The sequence below is a fragment of the Rhinichthys klamathensis genome, unplaced genomic scaffold (assembly GCF_029890125.1).
Source record: "Rhinichthys klamathensis goyatoka isolate OS25496 unplaced genomic scaffold, OSU_Roscu_1.1 h1tg000321l_1, whole genome shotgun sequence".
In the NCBI taxonomy this organism is placed as follows: domain Eukaryota; kingdom Metazoa; phylum Chordata; class Actinopteri; order Cypriniformes; family Leuciscidae; genus Rhinichthys; species Rhinichthys klamathensis.
Window position 1 is genome coordinate 987940 of NW_026606837.1, and position 23456 is coordinate 1011395.

Consider the following 23456-nt stretch of genomic DNA (forward strand, 5'->3'; position numbering starts at 1 on the left):
CTTGTGCTCAAGCTAAAATTGATCAACATGCTAATATCAAAACATTTTTTAAAAGGTAAAAATCACTGAAACACTTTTCAGAATGTTACATTTCATCTTTTGTGTTCCAAAGAAGAAAAAGTCATGCAGGTATGGAACAACATAATGGTTATTAAATTATGACAGAATTTTCATTTTTGGGTGAACTATCCCTTTAAACGCCACACAGTGTTACAGCGGGAGCTCTGGTCCACCCGGATCAACCTGAGAGCAAACCCTGATATATACCAGGCCATGGGGCGGGAGGAATGGCTGTTGGTCAGGGTGGGCGGAAAGGGCGAGGAATGTCCGTGTGCCAATGACACCCTTTCTCATGCTGCACACCCGAGTCCTGCCTCAAGAAGATGAAAAACATGCACGCACATATTGCGCAAATCTCATTTTTTTCCCAGTCTGACTGTTGCGAGACCTTGTATTCTCTCTGATTTATTCACCCAGATTTATTAAATTCTGACAGCTGTGCTTCACACACAGTTTGATGCTTTGTCAACACTGGATGTGAGTGGCACATCACCACCTAACAAATCTCAATAGCTCCTATTGTAACCAACAAATCTGTCTACACTTGAAGTGTTCATTGTGTCGCATTGTTGACGGGCCGGTTTTATTTTTGCACCCAATTCTCAATTTTTTAAATTTTTAAAAAATATCTTTTTGTTACAATCTTTTGCCCGTTTCAATTTGTTTGGTGTGTGTGCTGTACAGCCACTCCAGCTTTGTTTCCCATCTGTTTTATCTAAAATTGATTACATAAATTAATTTAAATCATCTTTGGTTTTTTAAACATATAAATAAGCAGTTGTAACAATATGTCTAAAATTGTTTTGTTCTTCTAAAATAACCTATACAAAGTAAAATGGCATACCTATGTGGAAACATGCGACATCAGTCACTTTCAGAATAGACATGGTGTAAAAGACCTAGATTACCAACAACAGTTTAGGCAAAACCTTCATGGTTGCGAGATCTTTATTCTAAAACGAACTTTTTCCTTGAAGCTGCTTTAATGTCAATGATCTTTCCCACTGTATACAGTTATTCAGCTATCAGAAAAACCAAAATACAAATGATGTGCACTGTATACTGTTGAAGAGGAGCAGATGGCCTTTCCTCTGTATTCACTGCAGTTCTTTCTTTTTTGTCTCGATTATGGCATTAATCCTCATTGATTTGTCTTGCACACTACTCTTCAATGGAATTTCCTCTAAAAACAATATTCATCCATCTGCACAACTTTTAAAAGTCATTTTGTGTTTTCCCCTAAGCAGTATTTAATTCTTATATTTATAATTTGGTGTCCTTTATTCTAATCTGCTTTTCAGGTATACACAAGAGTCCTCTTCCATAAGAATCACATCATGAATGTAATAAACACTCTTAAGAAAAGGACTACGTTGTCAGGAAGGACTAGTAATGGTTGACTTTTACATCATTTCATCCTGGCCTGAAACCCTTGTTTGATTTTCTGTCTCTTTTAAATTTTCTTTGAATGACTGTTGATACATGATGTATTTAAGACAAATACAAAGAAATTTGTTTCCATAAATTGCTGTGACACTGTACATATACTTTTGTATGAAAGGTGTTTTATTAAAGACCAGTTAAATGATATGACTTTGAGCATTTCTTCTCTTCACAAACCTTAATGAACTGAAACAATGTTGTAAAGAAGAGTGGGCCAAAATCCATTAACAACGATGTGAGAGACTGATAACGTCATACAGAAAACGGTTACTTCAAGCTATTGCTGCTAAAGGTGGTTCTACAAGCTGTTAAATCATAGTGTACTTGGCACAGATTGGTTCTTCTAACGCTATGACATTAACCAATCAGACGTGCTTCCTAATCCATGTAATCATATATTTCGTATCCTAGTCTGCGGTTGCCCTTCTGCACGATTATGAACATTTGTTTACCCCTCCTCCTCCCCAGCGCCACCTGTAGAGATCTGCTACAGGAGATTCTTATATATTTTCTGGCAGCAGCATGTCCTTTATGTATGTTATTTTAACTAAGCTGAACAAATTCTTGTATTTGCTCAGCTGTATATATGCATGTGTATGTATATGTAGTAATTTGTACATATTTATTTCATATATTTGTATAGTACTGTATATTTTAACACAATTACTTGCATTTATAGGGTCTGTCAATTGATTACATTTTTTTATTCTGTTTAAGCCCTATAAATACTCTATTATGTGTGATTCTGTGGCAGATGTAATCATTTGGTGCTGTTGTTCTCACAGAGTGCTGCTACTTTAATAAATCGCTCTGCAGGAGACGCCTAATGTGAACACGACCACAGATAAACAGTGTTCTGTCTCCCAAGACAGAGGAGCTGTGGAGTGAAGACTCTTTCAGACTCGTCACTGTCCTTCTGGACAGCTAATCCACTGCAGGTGTGAGGAATTCTGGGATTGAAGGCAGATCTAGCAGTTGGCTTCGCTGGAAAATCACGGCACCCCATCTTAGAGGCAGCAGAGAAGCAGGTGACGGCACTGCCACGGCAACAGAATTGCTGGAATGTGTGAATGTGTCTGGTGTATTATTATGGGATAGGGAGACCGCATTAGAAAACTTCTTGAACTTTTCATGCTGTCATAAGAGTGTCACTGATTTGGCACAGCTGAAACTGACAAGAGTCTGGTTTGACTCCTGTTTGAGGCTATGTTCATCTCTTTTTGAAGAATGGGCACAGTCATGCTTAAGATTCAATAATATATATATTTTTGCATACATTCCGTGCTGAATATGCTAGACTGTAGATTTTGATCAAATAAAAACCTTTTCACATAAAATCAGAATACAAAACAGTGCAACATGCAAAAATTATAAACTATATAAAACAAAATATTGCAAAAGACATATAATGAAGCTCGTTTTTGTTGTTTAGCTTAAAGGGATAATTCACCAAAAAATGAAAATTCTGTCAGTAATTACTCACCCTCATGTCGTTCCACACCCGTAAGACCTTTGTTCATCTTCGGAACACAAATTAAGATGTTTTTGATGAAATCCAAGCTTTCTGATCCCTCCAGACTGCAATATTATTACCACTTTCAAGGCCCAGAAAGCTAGGAAAGACATCGTTAAAATAGTCCATGTGACTACAGTGGTTCAACCTTAATGTTATAAAGTGATGAGAATACTTTTTGTGCGCAAAAAAACGAAAATAACGATTTTATTCAACAATTTCTTCTCTTCCTTGTCAGTCTCTGACGCTGTTCCCGTTGTAAACACAGTGCAGCCAGAACAGCGCACAAAAAATATTCTCGTCGCTTTATAACATTAAGGTTGAACCACTGTAGTCACATGAAGTCTTTACTACCTTCCTGGGCCTTTGAAAGTGGTAATAACGTTGCAGTATATTGCTGGTTCAGAAAGCTCTCGGATTTCATCAAAAAAATCTTAATTTGTGTTCCGAAGGAACGCCATGAGAGTGAGCAATTAATGACAGAAATTTCACTTTGGGTGAACTAACCCTTTAACTTCTTTTGCCATCTGAACTTTCAGAAAAAGACAAAATCTTTCAAAATCTTATCTGCCAGTGCGAATTTTATACCTCCATGTTGTTTGGTTGCAACAAATTTGGTGTGAAAAGACCTAGAGACTGCCATGTTAATGCAATGCAGCTCCTTCTTGCTGCAGTGAAATCAGTCAGTGTGTGTGCGTCTGCTTTTCTGTTCCTCATCAACAGCACCTCACAAAAGCGTCCAGCACCCAATGGCCTCAGGCACACTGCATGCTCAGCCTGTGCACGATACTCTAAAAACCTATATTTGGCTTACAACAGAACAATAACGCTCTACAACAGACTCTCCATAACACCTATGATGGGAGTGCGATGTGAAAAAAGGGAATTGTTGAAAAGTTTCAAATTTAAAGTAGCAGGGTGCTTTAAGATTGTTGTGTTCTTTCAAAAACCACTAATAATTGTCATCAGTAATGCTACTTCGTTTAGCCAATTTGAATTTGCTCATTCGCTAACTGCAAAGTGTCTGCAAACTGCAAACTGCAAAAAAATCTGCAATGCAGGCTGAAAATGAATGGCAGCTCTGGTAGGATGATTGGGACAACATTTGGATGAATATTGTTGGTCTTATACATGTTTTGATGTAAATAAAAAAAATCTATTACAATCGCTTTATATGATGAACAGTTTTAATTTAGGCTTTTATTCACATCATCAATTAACATTGATCAGCGAACATAAACAGAAGCTCAACCAAAGCTGCTTCACGCACGAGATGAAACCTCATTGGTTCTCTCACGTCAAGTGAACATGTTTGAGCTTCCATTTACCACAACTGATGTGCGAGTTGATGAATGTTTTTATGTGAATAAAATCTAAATCTGTTCATCATATAAAGTGATCATGGGCCCTATTTTAACGAGCTGAAACACAAGTATCAAGCGCGAAGCGCAAGTAACTTTGTGGGGGGGTCTTGGGCGCTGTTGCTATTTTACCGGCGGGATAAATTACTCTTGCGCCCGATTCAAGTTTAAAAGGGGTTGGTCTGGAATAGCTTCATTATTCATAGGTGTGGTTTGGGCGTAACGTGAAATAAACCAATCAGACCGTCATCCAACACACCCTTTAAGAGCAGGTGCGCATGTTGCATGGCGGATTGCTATTATAACGGCAGATTTACCAGGCGCGCGCCAGGAGCGGTTCACAGCCGAGGAGACCGACGTTCTTGTCAGGACAGTGAAAGACAGAGAAGTGACGTTGTATGGGGATGGGAGATTTTATTTTATTTTTTTCCTGGTTCTTGACGGACAAACTAATTTGTCAGATGTCCTTATATACATATGTGTCTTGCCACTATTGCTCAAACAGGTCTGATCCGTCATTACTACAATTAGCTTGAAAAATTTGGGTAAATGTGTAAGCTAGATTTAGGCCTACATTTTTTTACATCTTCATGGACACCACAATGATTTCCCTCATGTGTTAATATTTTTCCTTGTTATAATGTATGATTTGCAGAAATAAAAACTGCTGCATCTGTGTTGATGAGAGAATCAAAGTGTATGCGCGTTGTGCACCCGCTACATTATGGCCAAGCATGCGTGCTTAAAATAGCATTATGAACAACGAGCCACTGACTTTAGACTAGGTTTTTTTCTGGTCAGTGGCGGAATTGTTTTCTGGAACTGCAAAATAGCACTAGGGAATGTTTGCGCCGAAACACGCCTCCTTTTTGCACCGACCCGCCCAGGGAGCGCAAGTTAATTTCCTAGTTTACCGACGTGCGTCTGTGGAGGGAAAAGCCAAAATAGGAATGATACATGCATCAGTGCACATTCATTTCACATTCAAGTCATTTGCGCCGGGTGCAAGATAGGGCCCCATGTCTCTTCAGAAAATTTGGACTAAACCGCTCAATTCATATGGATTAGTTTTTTGATCTCTTTATGAACTTTTTGAAGCATCAAAGTGGTAGTTGCGTAGCTGTCAATGGAGGGAAAGAAAGCTAGACCTTCATTTGTGATCCAAGATAAATGAAAGTCTTACGGATTTGAAACAACATGAGGGTGAGTATTATGGTAGAATTTAAATTTTTGGGTGAACTAACCCTTTAAATGATCATTTGTAATTGCTTGTTTTACAGTGTGGCTAGCCAAGCCAAATAACCAAGAACACAAAGTCAGACATGTTGGCCGTAGATGCTTGATTTAAAAAAAATCAATTTTCTCATAATGCATCTGCTAATTTTCTGCATGCTGCAATCTATTAATATATTTGACTAGTTAGCATCTAGTGCCTCAAGTCTCCTAGTCTTATTGAAGGCTATTCCGTCTTGCCATCCAATCAGCTGTCACCGCCGTTACGGCTCCCAAAACAACAAATCATTTCTCGAAAGCTCTTGGCATTCTGGACGTGTTACGCAGTTAAGCCTCATTGCTTAAAAACACATCATGTTTTTATTCAAAAGCCTTAATGAGACTGAACTTTGCTTGTTCTCTCTGTCTCTCTGCGGTCTCATGTTTGGCCTCTTGAAATGCATTTGAGTGGAACGGATATGACTGGATCAATATCAGTATTTAAATTGGACCGATTTGGGGCACGTAAGCTCCAAAAAGAATAACAGTCAGGTGACCATGACCGCTGCTCCGCGACCTCTGCTGGAAACGAGCGCTTTGGACACAATGGCCTGAGACTGACGTCAACTCATTACACCCTGACAAGCTCAAGTTCACATTTTGTGTTAAATTAACACTTTTACACTATGTGGTTTTCTATAATTACCTTTAACTAGGTGCCGATGACGTAACTGACACCAGGCGTAAGAGTGGGCAACATGGAAAACTCCCTAAGTTACAAAAGACTAACCTTTGTTTAACAATAGGTAACAAAATCACCGTAATCCCTCTCATAACGGCAAAGGCGGATCATATTTGCAGCATATGCCTTTGTGTTTGAAATTTGGATGTATATGTTATCTTAGACCATGTGTGGATGTTTCTTTGTCTGTTTCCTGCATTATTTGTGACTAGCGCTCCATCCGTCATCTCTTTCTCATATTCTGTTCTTCTTTCAGTGCTTTTCTCCTTTCTCCTCTAGCCATCGGGGGCTGTTATAGGTCAGAATGCTTTTGTGTGATACATATTGACTGTGCAGCTCGGCCGCTAGCCTGAACAAATCCAGCATCACTTAGCAAAGGCGGTTATTAACACCTAATGCTTCATGCCAACAAGCCGCAGGACAATCTCTGAATCAAGGATTGGTCTGATACGCTGGTCTGCAAGTTCTGTTACTTCAGTATATTTACATGCACTTTCAAAGTATGAGTTTCCTCGGGTATATACACTCTCTCCAAACTTTCCGCTACTCACTGCGCGCAAACCAGTACGCAGTAAGCACCAAACAATGAGAATGATTTTAAGCGCAAGAAAGCCAATTGGTCAAAATATGTTGAGGGCCAATTGCAAAACTTAACCTCCAAATACATCTGCATAAACCCGTGCTCGCTCTGTCTCACGTGCATGCACTGTCACCATGTAATGCACTTCTTAATGCTGGATCGTTAAAAACAAATACGGAACACAGAAATCCAAAATCTGAAATTTTCCGGAACAGGATCTGGTGTTGTGCCGAATTTCAAGTGCCTGCCAAATTATTACTCCTTTCGTTGAAGTCGCTACCTGATTGCCTAATCCTAACCCCGCCCCTAATCCTAAACCTATCAATACTAAGGGGGTAATAATTTGGCGGGGTCAGAATTCGGCACAACACCGGCTCAAAATTAAGCACTGATCTAGGGTTTAGTGTTTCTGCCGACACTGTAGCTATCAGATATTTGTATTGTCCAGTGTTGGGGGTAACGCATTACAAGTAACCTGAGTTATGTAATCAGATTACTTTTTTCAAATAACGAAAAAAGTAATGGTTACTTTTAAATGTACAACAGAATATCTGTTACCTTTTCAAATTAGTAACGCACGTTACTTTATTTTCCCATTTATTGACTGACAGATTCAGTTCTGTAAAACTATTAGGCAAACCTGCAATAATTAAAATGTTGAATAATATATATATGTATGTATTTAATCTCACTTTATTAACCAATGTCTTTGCTGTAGACTTTCGATGATCCAATTCAAGCATACTAATCATCAAAAAGGACTTTAGACATCACATTTGTTTTTCATTTTATTGTTTTTTTTTGCTAAAGTAAGGGTGTTGAACTTTTGAAGTACGACTTTTGAAATGCCAAAAAACAGAACTTTTGTTATTGTTAAGTTTTTTATTGTTAACTTTTGTTAAGTCCAACCCAGGTGAGAAAAAGTAATACTTTGCAAAAAGTATTTAAGTAACGCAATTGGTTACTTTTTTGGGGAGTAACGCAATATTGTAACTCATTAGAAGTAACTTTCCCTAACACTGGTATTTAATATGCAGCTTATATAAAGTCTTTTTTTAATTTTATATCTTCCATGCTGTAATTGTTCAGATTAAGATTATAAATTAAATTGAATATTTAAATGGATAACTCGTTAATAAGTCTGTAATGTAATAATCCATAACTTAGACAATGTTGTATTATTATTAATAACAATCTGTATTATATAATATTAATAATAATATATTTAATATTATAAATAATAAAATTATCTTGAGATTCTGATTTGTCAATCACATTCTGTGGTCAAATATTTGATTCTTTAACTGTATAGTTGACCGTTGTCCCAGGCAACCTACATCCATTTATTATATTGTACTAGTTTTGTCATTTGAATGACTTCTAACATAAAATAACTTAGTGATCTGTAGTGGTCAGATTCAGTATATGTATTTGCTGTCTCAGGAGTGTGTGTCGTACAATGTGTAGGTTGTTTTAAGTTGTTTTTGATTCTAGATTTTTGTTTTAAATTAAGTTAACGGAACTGTTTGACAAATATATGACAAGTTTGTTTTCATAAGATTAAAATATTCTCTCATTTTGCATAAAAAGTTCATTTCTGGCAGTGACTTGTGCTACATTGTGCAGGTGAGTGATTTTTTTGGTCTTATTTTACTAATTTAATGTCTTCTCTACACTGAACCACTTTTTATATGTGGCATCCATCCTGTAAAAAAAAAATTCCTGTCTGATTTATTGTTGAAAATATCTGATGTTCCCAGATTATGATCATAGTGAATGCTGTCTACACAGTTTCCAGATAACCTTCTTGATATGATGATCCATTAGAGGAGTGAATTAGACGTTGAATTAATTCGCTATTGTTCTTTCTTCTCTAACTCACAGACACTGTTACTTTCCAAAATGAAGCGAAGGCCTCCCTAAATTCATTGGAATCATCATAAAGGTTCGGTCATGTTGGAAACTGATGTTTTTGGCAGTTAGAGTTTAAGATCCCTATACATCTGCAACTCTGATGACAGGTTAAAAGATGGACACTTTGAATGATGGAGGACAGGAAAAACCAGGATAACGTGTGGAAATGACGAATGGAGGTGAGAACAGATGAAGCTTAGAAGAAGGGAGTGTTGGAGAAGAAAGATGTACTTGATATTATGTTTCAGGTCAGAGGGGGTAAATGAGGCTTTGGCACCAGGCACACCAAGGGTTATCTGGGTTGGCCTGACACTCATAAACATATAGCTCTCACCTGATAGTGCTGTACAGTGTGTGCTTCAGGGGGGTTTCCGTGGTGGTCTCTTTCTCTGACTCCTTCTGTCTACACACACACACACACACACACACACACACACACACACACTGGGTGGAATTCCTTCCAGTCTACTGAAATGCTTCACTATCTGTAGAGTAACACTATGGAAACATTGGGTTTGGCTTTTCTAACCTCCTGTGACTAGAGCTTTGAAACTTAGAGCCAAACCATTTTAAATTTATTTGAGGGGTTTGTCTTGACAGTTTCAACTTGAAAATACCAATTTATATACATATATTTCTAAAACATTAGACCGCTCTCTCCTTGCCAAACCCAAAAGTTGGTTTTGTGTGTCTGGGAAATCAAGTTAAGCCAGCCATTTATAGATATGTCACCTTACATAGGCTTTAACCTGATTTAAGGATTTTTTTTTTCTTCTTTTAATAAATTTGTTTTACTACAACATTTTACTTTGATACCTTCATCAGGCAGTTCCTAAAAACTTTTCTTTTTTTTTAATGAAAATCAGCTGAGCTGTTTTAGGTCTGTAACCTAAAACATTTTATTGTATTATATATTTTATTACAAAAAAACTTGTATTGAATAAATGACAGCATTTTGCTAATTTACAGCCATTTTCATTCTTTTGTAAAAAAAATATTTTTTGAGAATCTACCCATTAAGCTGCTGACCCAAGATTTGAAGTTGTGAACTGGGAAAGTGGTGATGGTTTGACGACCACCCAGCTCCAGACATGGACAAAACGGCCGATTCGTTGGGCCACTCTTAAGCTCTGGTGCAAAAGAGTAATGCATTTGGATTATCGGGAGTCATGCTTTGTCGGGGAATGTATTTGCTGACTTGCTTTTAACAAACTTAATGGAGGAGACCACCACATTCATTTATTTCCATCTTTTCAGATTTCAATAACATGGCAAGCCATTTCCTCCTCCTCTCACTTTGTCCCCATAGGAGCCATCAGATTCACCCGTTGCATTGGCTCGCTATAGCAGATTTGGATGTCGATGTGCTTCATTTCTCCAAACTCTCATTGTTTTTGATTGTGTTTTCCCATGTGTGCATTAACAGCTATTATTAAATATGAGCCTTCATTTCCATCATCAGAGGGACATATAATATATGATTTATATTGAGACATATGGAAGATCCAAAAGCGGGATTGTTAATGGTTTTTGCCAAGTTTGCATTCTTGGCATAATGACACAGACTTCTGTGCAATGGCTCGTGTTATCTGTGTCATAGACGTTCTGTGTTTATGGTCTAATTTCCATGTGGTCAGAGCGAGTGATGTGAATGCATTCTTTTGAGGACCACATGGCTTTATTTTTTCACTTGGGAGATGAAGAGCATGCCAAGCCAGATCTTCTCTTCAGAACCCCTGCTGAGGGATCCAGGACTGTGGCTGGCCTGGCAAGCGAAGCCCATTCCTCACTTCCTGCCCAGCCTTTTTTTCTCTGCCCAAGTCCCTGCTCAGACTCGGCTCAGCAAATTATAGTTATTCAAGCTCTTATGAAATCCATCAAGGCATTAGTGAGATATTTGATTTTTTTCATCACTGGTTTCTGTCGGCTACTTTCTTCTCTCTCTCTTCTTTGTCTCACTCATTATAGAAATCAAATTGTCTTTGGTTTGTGAATGTTTGCAGCTGTGGTGCATTGCTGTGTCCATTTAAAAAGAGAAACAAGCTACATGGCCTTGGTGCCATCAAGGTTGGTTTGCGCTTCTTGGATCCATGGGGCCTAAAACTTTTTTTGATCTTAGAAAATCTTTTCAGTCCTGCTTTCTCTTTGGTCCTGGAAAGAAGAAAATAGGTCAAATCTTGAAGCTCTTGAAAATAAAAGTTATTATAAGTCTGAGTTGATTAGTTTAGAATCTCTTAATATTGCCTGTTGTTACCAAGGGTCAGGGGTTTGGCTGGTTAGCATGGTACTGCATATGAAATATGATTATTAGATGTTTTTGGAGGGCTTGTTTTATATTTTTTATACAAAATATAATACATTTTCAAATAAAAAAATTAGTGGGTTTGCTGTATATTAATATCTTAATATGAAATAAATGTTTATGTGAGAAAATAAATAAATCAAAATATTTCAGTAGTTTCCTCTAGTTTCTAGTACTCGCTAGTTTTACTGTTGTGTTAGAAAGAACAATCTTTTCTCAGTGTAACTGTTTTCAGAATGTTTGTGGAAAACTCTGCCAGCAGACTAATATTCAGCCTGTCCATCTGTTCTTATTTGTGCTTATTATTATACATACCTTGCAGTGGACATGACCTTTTAATCCAAAGTCAAGATATGAATTTGGATAGCTTGTGCTTTTGAAGATAATTATCATGTGAGGACGGAAGCCTCTCGCTATGCTACCTGACTTTGAAATGGCTTCTTTTGCTGTGACATTCGATATTAGGGCACAGCGGGGGGGAAAAACAATTAGCTAAAATGCTACGGGTAAACACGATACCTTCATTATAAGGGATTTTCAGCATTTTTGCTGATGAAAGTAGCCAGTGCTGCCATTTTTGTTGATAATGACAAAAATAATCACCCCTGAAAATGAGGCTGTCATCTCTAGCTTCATGGCAAGGTATGGACATACACATGGACACACACACACACACACTTTCATAGTATGTCATGTTTCTCTTTAAAAGTGGTAATAACAGTAAGCTTAATAGGGCTATTCCAGACTTAAGGGAAATGTGATATGAGAGATCCACTTTCAAAGGCGCCTAATGCACCATCCTTCTGACTATATTACCATTAGCTGTGTTTTCAAGATGACCAGTCAACCTGCATAATGTAAATGAATGCAAAGTTTTGTGTAAGATTATGATGTTGAAGAGATTATAGTATATCAAATTAAGAATAAAGATTTTCACCAGTTTTGCAACTGTACTTACTGTATACTACAGTATATATCAACTACATATTTACAAATACATAGCTATTTATTGAAAATAATGTTACAAAAAAATACATTAATTTATTCAAAATGAATATATTAGTATATTATTTAACACACACACACACATATGTGAGACTGATGGGTAATTTACTTGCAATCTACAAGCAATCGCATAATTTCACTTGCTATCAGAGTTCCTCTAAACCCTCCACCTCCCCCAGTTCCACATGCCTAGATCTGTATACTGTACATGTATTTATGGAGCAGAACCATATCTTACATACTCACAGCACTGTGGCTGTGTATCTATTAGCAGTAGCAAGTCCATATTTGCTCTGCAGCAGCATTATATACTATACAGGGGTTGGACAATGAAACTGAAACTGATTTTAGACCAGAATAATTTAACAGTTACTCCTGTTGAATGTAGTTTGTCCTACGGTAAGCCGTGGTATGCCGACATTGCCCTGAATATCATAGCTCTCGATACACCACAAAGACTTGCTGCCCTGGTCACAGATGAGCCAGCGAGACGTGCACCAACCATTTGTCCTCTTTTGAACTCTAATACAGTATGTCTCCCATTATGTTGTGTGCATTGCAATATTTTATGTACAGCTGTGCTATTGCTCTGCTAATTCAACCTTCACACTTTGTTCTTACTGGTGAAATGTAAAATCAGTGAAGATTGGCCACCAGACCGCGCATTTCTAGCGGTGAAAACAAGCCAGTGTTTCAGTTTCATTGTCCAACCCCTGTATATACTATACTAAATAATGTACTACATACTTAAAAACAGTCTATTATGCATAATTACAAGTAACTAACCCTAAACCGAACCCTAACTCTATATAGTAAGTACATGTAGTTAATTAAAATTACTCAGTACTTATTTGAGTAAGTACAATGTAAATACATCACCTTAAAATAAAGTGTAACCAAACAAATTAGTATTTATATCTAAAAAAAATATAAAGGATGCAGCCTTAGAAGACAGCTGACTATGTAGACAGGAAACAGCGAGGCAGTTTCCTAGGTTTTTGTAACGGAGCTTAATTATATTATGCTGGTTTAATCACAAGCACGTCCAACCAGAACATTCTAAATGAGAATTTTTTGGCCCAAAAAAACTTGAGCTGCAGCTGGACCGAATACAAATTCTTTTAGCAAACGGTCTTGTCTAAACCTATTACCGCTGTCTGTAACTGACAAGTCAAGTCTTCTTCGATCTATCACTCATCTTTTCCATAAACAGATTCCTGAAAGCTGTCAGAAAGAATTTGAGTAGTTAACCCAAATTGTTTGTTGACTCACTCACAACAGTCTGATTAACTACAGCAAATACAGAGGAAGAGCCAGAAATATGATTAAAGCCTTCAGCTCAACATAAAGTGTATGTACGTACATGTGTATATATGTACAGAAGGTCATTTGGTGGGCTTGATTTCCATCAGTCATTTTAGTCTATCCACCTTTTCTTAAACTGTCACAGATGTGTGTGTGCAGAGGAAATGCAATGCAGACACTGTAAATAGCTCATGTTTCATACAGATAGAGGTTAAAGGGTAAAAGGTAAAGGTTGTGAAATGCTTTCATACTGTGTAGATTTATCCCTGCTGTTGTTTACACAATCAGAACTCCTGATCTCTGGTTTCTGGCTTTTTAACTCTCGTCACCTCATGAGAACCTTTCACTATGGCCTGGAATATACTGGGATATCACTTGAATATGGCTCAAATTGTTGTGTTTGATTAAACAGGGTCACAGTAAATATATATATATATATATATATATATATACTGGTTGTTTAAACTTTTAGACTTTCTTAAAAAAAAAGTAAGCATAATTTTTGTAATAAATGTTTTCCAGTAAAACATCTTTCTTGCTAAAACATGATACATGTACTTGAATTAAATTAAGACATCTTTTCAGAGAACAAATATTGAATTAACCCTTTGCCATGGGTGTACATGTACACTCACCTAAAGGATTATTAGGAACACCTGTTCAATTTCTCATTAATGCAATTATCTAATCAACCAATCACATGGCAGTTGCTTCAATGCATTTAGGGGTGTGTTCCTGGTCAAGACAATCTCCTGAACTCCAAACTGAATGTCAGAATGGGAAAGAAAGGTGATTTAAGCAATTTTGAGCGTGGCATGGTTGTTGGTGCCAGACGGGCCGGTCTGAGTATTTCACAATCTGCTCAGTTACTGGGATTTTCACGCACAACCATTTCTAGGGTTTACAAAGAATGGTGTGAAAAGGGAAAAACATCCAGTGTGCGGCAGTCCTGTGGGCGAAAATGCCTTGTTGATGCTAGAGGTCAGAGGAGAATGGGCCGACTGATTCAAGCTGATAGAAGAGCAACTTTGACTGAAATAACCACTCGTTACAACCGAGGTATGCAGCAAAGCATTTGTGAAGCCACAACACGCACAACCTTGAGGCGGATGGGCTACAACAGCAGAAGACCCCACCGGGTACCACTCATCTCCACTACAAATAAGAAAAATAGGCTACAATTTGCAAGAGCTCACCAAAATTGGACAGTTGAAGACTGGAAAAATGTTGCCTGGTCTGATGAGTCTTGATTTCTGTTTCTGTTCAGAATTTGGCGTAAACAGAATGAGAACATGGATCCATCATGCCTTGTTACCACTGTGCAGGCTGGTGGTGGTGGTGTAATGGTGTGGGGGATGTTTTCTTGGCACACTTTAGGCCCCTTAGTGCCAATTGGGTATCGTTTAAATGCCACGGCCTACCTGGCATTGTTTCTGACCATGTCCATCCCTTTATGGCCACCATGTACCCAACCTCTGATAGCTACTTCCAGCAGGATAATGCACCATGTCACAAAGCTCGAATCATTTCAAATTGGTTTCTTGAACATGACAATGAGTTCACTGTACTAAAATGGCCCCCACAGTCACCAGATCTCAATAGAGCATCTTTGGGATGTGGTGGAACGGGAGCTTCGTGCCCTGGATGTGCATCCCACAAATCTCCATCAACTGCAAGATGCTATCCTATCAATAAGGGCCAACATTTCTAAAGAATGCTTTCAGCACCTTGTTGAATCAATGCCACGTAGAATTAAGCCAGTTCTGAAGGCGAAAGGGGGTCAAACACAGTATTAGTATGGTGTTCCTAATAATCCTTTAGGTGAGTGTATGTGTAATTTGGTTTTGTTTAATAGTTAGGTACTATTTATTTATAACTGAAAGAAAATTGTGCCCCACGCGCAAGTGCATTAGTGCACTTAGTCAGAATCCACTTTTAACGACGGAAAAATGGTCGGCGCATGGTCTAAAAGGGTTGTCCCTATTCTCTTAATGAGTAATGGGTGTGTTTTGGGCATAACGTGCAATAAACCAATCAGAGTCTCATCTACCACACCCTTTAAAAGCCAGTTCCGCTCGCGCCATGGCGTATTCGCTATTTACATTTGGAAGCGGAAAAACTGAACGCTTCTCTAGCGAGGAAACGGATCTGTCCGTGCTCGAGCAGACCATCTACGGGACAAAGTGTACACGTGTTGTGGACCCGCCTATAGGCGCACATTACTAACGCGCTCTACATAAATAACAAAAATATTGCGCCATTCACTTTAGACCATGTTTCAGTTAGTCAATTGCGCAGTCTATTTCAGTTGCCTCAAAATAGCAACGCGCCAACAATGCGCCTGAACACACCTCATTTTCAGACGCAAATGCATTTGCTATTTAAACAACGTGGGTCATGACGTGAAAATTATAACTGCGTCGGGCTGAAACTAGCAACTTAACAAAAAACACTGAAGTCGCGCCTGGCGCTGCATTGCACGAGGTGTATGATAGGGCCCAATAAGTTTTAAGAGAAATAAATGTTTTTTGTTGTAATTATTTGTACATAATTAATGAATGCTTAATGAAGCTTAACTGAATTTGGTTGTTTGGTTACTTGGATGGATGGATGGATGGATGTGGTCAGAGAGAATCGTCACTACCAGCGTCACTGGATTTGCGACACAAGACACAAAACCTGAACAAACAAACTTCTTCGTTTTGCAGTGAAAAACATCCACATGCTGAGAATCAAGAACACTATTCCATCAATATGCTCCATTGCTCCTGTGTTGCGCGTTTGTTTGTGTCGCATTTATCATGATGTCACGGCAGTAGAGGCTGTGCAACTATAACAATCAGTCTATAACCCCACCCACTTTGAAGCGGTACTAAAAGCAGATAGATGGATAGATCATTTTTACACATGGACAGTTCACTAGATTGCAATTGTTACTTATGCTTCATGATGTCTGTAAGAACAAAAATGTATAAAATAAACTGTAAAGATTATTTTTTTCGTAGGACAGGCCATTGGGGGCAGCAGTGGGATCCGCTTTCATCTCTCCGGATAAAGAAACATGGTAAATCTCTAAAGAGACGGTCAGGTTACACATTCACCCGAACAGTAGCTCACATCTGTCTGTGGAGTGTGAGTTGAATAATTATTTACTACGTCCCAGGTGGTCTCTCAGTGAACTGAGCCCCATCAGAAACTGTGAGTTGTGACTGGGTCACCACAAAGTGCTTCCACCTTTCCACTTTAGATTGAACAATGGGCACCCCCATCTAACTGAATTCAGAAGGCTGTCTGTCTTTTCCTTCTGTGTGAAAGAAGCTTCCGTTCTTCGCCTCCACACCTGCCTTTTTGTCTCCTATTTTCCAGGAGCCGTATGAAATTAAATAGACAGATAGGGCAATAAATGGTTTGGCCTCGTCGGCCATGGCCTGGTCTGCGTTAAGACGCGGCCTTAGAGATCCGCCTCACATTGCTATCCCTCTAGATTCGGGAACCCCGCTGGCATGGAAGATGTGCTAAATCCAAACCGGTCCTTTTTTCTGCACAGCGTCAGGAATCATTTCAGAAGAGGCTGGATAAATGTGGTCTTAAATCCTGGTAGGGGGGAATTGTATTTTATTTACTGTGTGTACTCTGTGGAGCACGACCCGCCACTTGGGCGTCTACATTGTGATTGATGGACTTAATCAAACCCTCCCATGGCTGATGTCTTTAATATTATATGCTTCTCAAACTCACTTCAAAGACTTGCTCTGGAGAGCCTTGAATACGGAGGTTGTAATATTTCATTTGCAGTATATGTCCATGAGCTACCTGATGGATTCCAACCTGACGGAGATGCATAAATTTCCTTCTTTCTTGATCTTCTTTTGAGATCTTGAGAGATATTGGCTGGTTTTTTGAAAGATTTTTGAAAGAAGTCTCTTATGCTTACCAAGGCTGCCCTTTTTTTGATCATTACATTAAAAACAGTTATATTGTGAAATATTATAACAATTTAAAATAACTTTTATATTTTGATATATTTTATAATGTATTTTTTACTGTGAATTTGTATTGCATTACAATTATAGTAACTTTCCCCAATATTGTCAAACACAGAACTGGCATTAAGTTTTATTTTTGCATATATGTTGGTCTACGAACACACACATCAGATCATATCTTTGGCCTTTACATTGCATCATGATTGTGTTTTTAACATTAAATGTCAAGTTCAAAAAAACTAATATCTAAAATAACTGCCTGTTTATTAACTCTATAATACATGCGCATGATCGTTAGTTGGGCCAGCCTGAAAAATACAGTGTTTTAACACAACTTAAGCTACATTTTTCAGACTGCTGATCATATTATTGAAATATAATCTTGACAAATAGCTTGGATATTTCTGTTTCCCCATTCAAGTATAGGTGAACTGCCTTAAAGGAACCTTGACTTTATCTGGCCAATGTGTAGCATTACACATTATTAGTTCATAAATTTTCTGTCATAACCAAAAGTTCCTGCGGAGCATCATAACTACTCATACAAATCAGACAAAGCTAATGTAATCCAGTTCAATGGTCTTTGTAGAAGCTATTGTTTATGACCTGTATGTTTGAAAGTGACTTGTTGGGATCTTTAGTGGCTTTTTATTTGCAGCCTGGAATGAATTAATTATAGAGGCTTTCAGTTCATATACTCCAACGATTTATGCATCACAAAACATTTTGCTCTCTTTTTGATCTCCTTTAATATTTATATCCCTGTCCTGCCTTGTCAGCATTTGTTGTCAGTTTATTTATCAATGCGTGTCATCTCTAGCAGCTAAACCCCATGGACGTTCACACTATTGGACGTTAAAGGCGTTTCCCTTTCAAAACAAATCTGAGGCATAAAACTAAAATATACTGTAAAATAACACATGGGGCGTAAAATAAAAGATTGTGCCTGTCATTTTCTAATACAAATCACGCCAGTACATTACACTGCTTTCAGTAAGCCGATATTTTGATTGACTGTTTGTGTAACATACGTTTGAACGTTCTGCTGAACAGAAATGTGAGTAATTGTGTTTTGTTTCATTGGGAAAGATTCACTGTCAGCCACAAAGAGACAAATGGGGGATGTGATTCTGGGATGCTGGCTTTGGGAGGTGCGAGGATTCTTGTGGAAAGTATTGGGCTGAGATCAGAGGCGAGTCGGATAGTGGGATCGGGCTAAACTAGACCGACGGGATGAAGGTCTGATATATGCCAGTGAGAGGAGCCAGATTGTAAAACGCAGAGTTTTGATTCACCTTTCATCACCCGCAAAGCATCACCCGTGACCTGATTTATTCACCTATCCTCTGATGTTTTGTTAGTTTTAGAGGCTTGAACTTTGACTCTCCTCATCCCATCTTGGAATACAGTATTATTGGAATCACATGTGAGCGTTTTTGGAGTCATAGGCGAGATCCTGTGCATTTAGCATGCCTATTACAAAGACGGCCTCGGAATGGATATAGTGACATGGTGGCTTGGTTTAGAGTGATTTCGGATGGACTTTAAACTGGTTTAGTTCCGTCTAGCCACAACATCCGCCAGTCTCCCTTATCGCTGCATCTCTGACCCCAAAGGCCATTGAGCAAAGCGTCTGTACCGCTGTAGGGCACGCTTTTTCGTAATGGCATGTAATTTTGCAGCTAAGTGTGGGCGGTTTCACGCTTCTAAAGGGGTTCCATATCCTGTCTGGAGATTATCATGCTTAACGGGAAATTTCTACACACTGTTTCCATTCAGTTTGTGTGGAAAGTTTGATATATGACCCCAAAACTGTCCCCACGCTGCTTCTTTTGTGACGGTTTATATGTAGATGAGTTGTTGAGTACCAAAAGCTGATCCATCTCAAGAGGACGTTCATTTAAGACGGTGCTACCCTGCAGAGAAGGAAAGCAGAAACGGCCGTTCGACAATCAAAACTGCTCTAGAATGACCTATAAATAACATCTGATACTCAGCTGAATCAGAGCGCTATTTTGGGAAAGGTGGGAATTCCGTGTACATCCTTGCTGTGATCTCTGTCCTTTTGTTTGGCATGTAAATACATGTGTAACACCCATTGAGCACTTAGCCTGAACTGTACTATCAAAGAGAAACCTTAGACTAGCATAGCCCTCAGAGTCGTTCTCATTCTCAATGACATATTGGATAATATGGTTTACGTTTGCAAGGCGAGCTATTGAAAAAGCAGCTTGTCATGATCGGTTTTCACATCTGATTGTGTGAAACCGATGGCGTCATATCTGTTTAACTGTACCTGTCAGGGTGTTCTGAGTTAGAGCTGTGAACCTTATCAGGGCGCAGCAGGTGAAGAGGTGCCGTCGCTATCTGTGAGCGGATGTGAAAATGATCCCGTGTGATTTTGGGCTGTCGGTCAGTGGGAAGGAAACGGCATGTGTTTTAATTTAAAGCTGGGGAATACATCTCAGTAAAAGAGCAGAATTCACACTGACCCCACAGTACCTTGCACACACTGAGATATTGTCATAACATAATGCATGTAAAAAGCAGTGGAGCCCATAAATCTTGAAATCAGAATTGTGGCCTAGCAGTTTTGTGTCTTGGTAGTACTCATAAGAGAAACATAATTTTTAGATCGCATTATACATATAGCCTAAAGTATAATATGTACGACAGTATAATATAATAGTTATATTTAAATTATTCACAATTAAAGTAACAACAGATAGCTTTTGCTCTCGGGGTCCCCCTACAGTTAGGAAACAGTACTGTCCTCTACTACTGTCGTAAACTCTGTCATCCTACATGCACGTGCAATTGTTGACAACCATGATAGCCCTGAACACTGTAGGAGGAGGTCACATGCAGGTGTTCTGCTTGCTTCGCGTGTGAAATGTCTTCATCCCAGGTACAGTGGCATATATTTCAGCATGTCATATGAATATAATTTCATGGGTTTTATTTTTTTTTCTAACGACAAATGATCGCGATACTCACGTTTACAAGCCAGTGTCATTATAGTAGCCTAGTCTATTGGTTACCGTTTTACTGAATCTATATGTTACTTCAATGCAATGTTTGAGGGGTTGATAATAACCATATATCGTCAATATTATAATATCAAGCTACCATAAATGAATCTGCAAATTTTACAAATCGATTTGCATTATAGCTTGAGGCAAGACAAATAAACAAATATCACAGACATGCTAGGTATCCTAAAATATGATTTTATTAATAATCTTCCTCCTTTCTTTGTACATGTTGAGTAGACTACACTTTTTAGGTCAAACATTTGCTATTTGCATTTCATCGATTGCAAAGTTCAAATCAGAACGAGAATACTAGCGATAGCTAACCATCAAAAACTAGAATATCGTTTACTATCTACCAGATTGATAATTCGCTACTACTCTAGCCAGGCACGTGCACACATAGACATCAAAGGGGGCTTGAGCACCTGCCCTTTTTATTCCTGGAGAGAAAGTGCCCTTTTTTCTGAGGTGCTTTTTTATTTTTTTTAAAAATAATATATATTATTGTTGGTCGTCGCTAGGCCAAACTTCTGCCTAGCCCCCCTAAAAATTTGTGATTAATGTAGGCCACACAAATTCGTGTTCGCTTCAGTCTTGTTATTATCAGATTCAGCGCGTTCTTCATCTTCATTCCGCAGCGGCGCAGAGCAGAGAGCACGTCAGAAACAGAGGACAGGGTGTGTGTGTTCATCTGAGCCTCATTGGTCTGTCACTGCTCGTCAATGTCAGAATATTTGAGATGACCAATCAAATCAAAGTAGGCGGGCTTTATGGTCACAGACGCTGCTGCGCGCGAATTTTAACCATTTTAACAGTACAACTCGACGCGGACGGTCAAGTGCGAGATAAGTAAGTAGCTAAACTTAACATTTCATATTTGACATTTTTTTAGGTCGTAAATGTTAAACGAATGACTAAAAATAATCAGGCAAACTAATATAGTTTTGTCTAATTTCGCCATTTTGAACTGAAAATAGGCCTATGTAACGTGACTCATGTAATGTAATAATTAGTTTACTGTCATTGTGAGGGGACAAGACACATTAACAAAGCCGTTTTCATCATGTTCGGCACAAGATTAATAATGAATGTGTACATATTGAGAATATAATACAAATTGTAGCCTTTGGTAAATTAAAAAAAAAGCTCAGCTTTAGGAGGGGAAGAGAAAGGGATGAAGAGACTGAGAAAAAAGAAAGCGTGATGGAGATGAGAAGAGAGCAGGTATTGACAAATAATCTACTGCCCACTGACATGGTTTTAAAGCTATTTCTTATCCCTTTTTAGGGTCTTCAAACGTCTTGAAATGCACATATCAGACAAATAAAAAATTTGAACCCCCTACCCAGGGGCGTCAGTTTGTGTTGAAAAGTGGTGGGGACAAAAGATCAGATGAAAAAAACATACAACAATATAAAAAAAAAACAATATCGGCGCGCGTTATTCGTCAGCGTTTTTCAACGCTTTTTTTTGTGTTCACACCCAAGCGATTTTCGCTGACGATGAGCCGAGTGAACATGCAAATTCATTCCCTGACATTAGATGGCGCCCATTTGCTCTGCAATACCACTCAATAACATTCTCTTTTATCAAGATTTTTGTAGTCGCTGTCGCGTTTGTCATATAGTTCTTCATGTTCCGACACCAACGAGACCAGCGGCTCTACATTCATCTGGCCTTGCATCTTCCTCGTCTTATTTCTTCCCGGCAGTGTAGACGCTACTTGGCGTATATCTTCTTCGTCGTTACGTTTGTGTGCTCGGCAAGACCGTTTTGTGTTTGAGCGCCCCCAAGTTGTGTTTTACTGTAACTTCAGAAGCTCCAGACACGTGAGCAAAAGCGCCAATCTCATTGGTCGGATAGTTTTTGACGCGGCGCGTCAAACTAAAAAAACGAACCCGAGGCGTTTTGTAAAAACGACGCTTTTATGCGTGGCGTTTTTCGCATCGGTGTGCACACTCACATTGGCGCCCTTTGTTCAGTCACGAGGCGTTAAATGTCGGCGAATATCGTGCACGAAATTCGTCCCAGTGTGAACAGGCCTTAAAACCCTCAACAATGTCGACTGCACATGTAACAGTCCCTGCAACACCAGCTCAACCGAACAGTGCCAAAGCACCATACTACAGGCCTCGACATTAACGCTTGTCCGCTTGTCCGGGACAAGTGGATTTTTTGAAGGGACAAGTAAAAGAGAATTTTACTTGCCCAACCGGACAAGTAGCCTCCACAGGCTGCGTGCTCGTTTGTCCCCGGGGGACACCACACACGAGGAGAAATGGGGCCAAAAAAATCCAACATGTTGGACATCCCCGATTAAAGATCTGAGCGGTCCCGGCGTCCTTCCGAGCAGACGAGAGGAGTCTTAACACACCACACATGGCAGGAATATCTAATCAGATTATTTTATGATAATCGGAGCATCCTTAAAGGAGCACTTCACCCATTTCAACATTAATCTTTATTGAAAGTGGGTCATATATGTAGTCGAAATGTAAAAGAAATTTTGAATTTGGTGCCCTCTTGACCGAGAAAAGACAGAAAATAACTTTAGGGCGCATTTGTGTGTAAGACCACAACTCCCAGACTGCACCACGTTGCACAGCTCCGCAAGCCACTCCCACTAATCCAGAACAGCGCAAAGTCGCAAACATCAGAGAAATCACTCTTCCGTCTACTCTACAGGGCTAACGTTAGCTGCCAACAGAGTTAGAAATTCATTTCACACAAAATGTATAGTTAGTTGGCTGTGGCGAGCAGGGCGAGGGACGTGAGAGCGGCGCGAGGCCGGTGGCGTGAGTGATAATGAACGACACCTGTGAGACGCACTGGTCTCTCTCGCGTCTCTCACCGAGGAGCGGACGCATAAAACGAGGAGCGACAGGGCAGATCGAGAGAGGAACAGGCCTGATTTTATGGTGTGTTTTGTTTCTGTTGTGTGTGGCCAGCAGTGCGGGGCTGCTGGCTTATACTTTTGTTTTGTATTTGTTTATTTTAC

At 39.0% G+C, this 23456-nt stretch overlaps 1 protein-coding gene across 5 annotated transcripts in view; it reads right to left on the reverse strand.

The window, feature by feature from the left end:
- Window positions 1-23456, reverse strand: part of map6a (microtubule-associated protein 6a) — a 224641-nt gene that overhangs the window by 163886 nt on the left and 37299 nt on the right. The gene's annotated exons all lie outside the window — the stretch shown is intronic.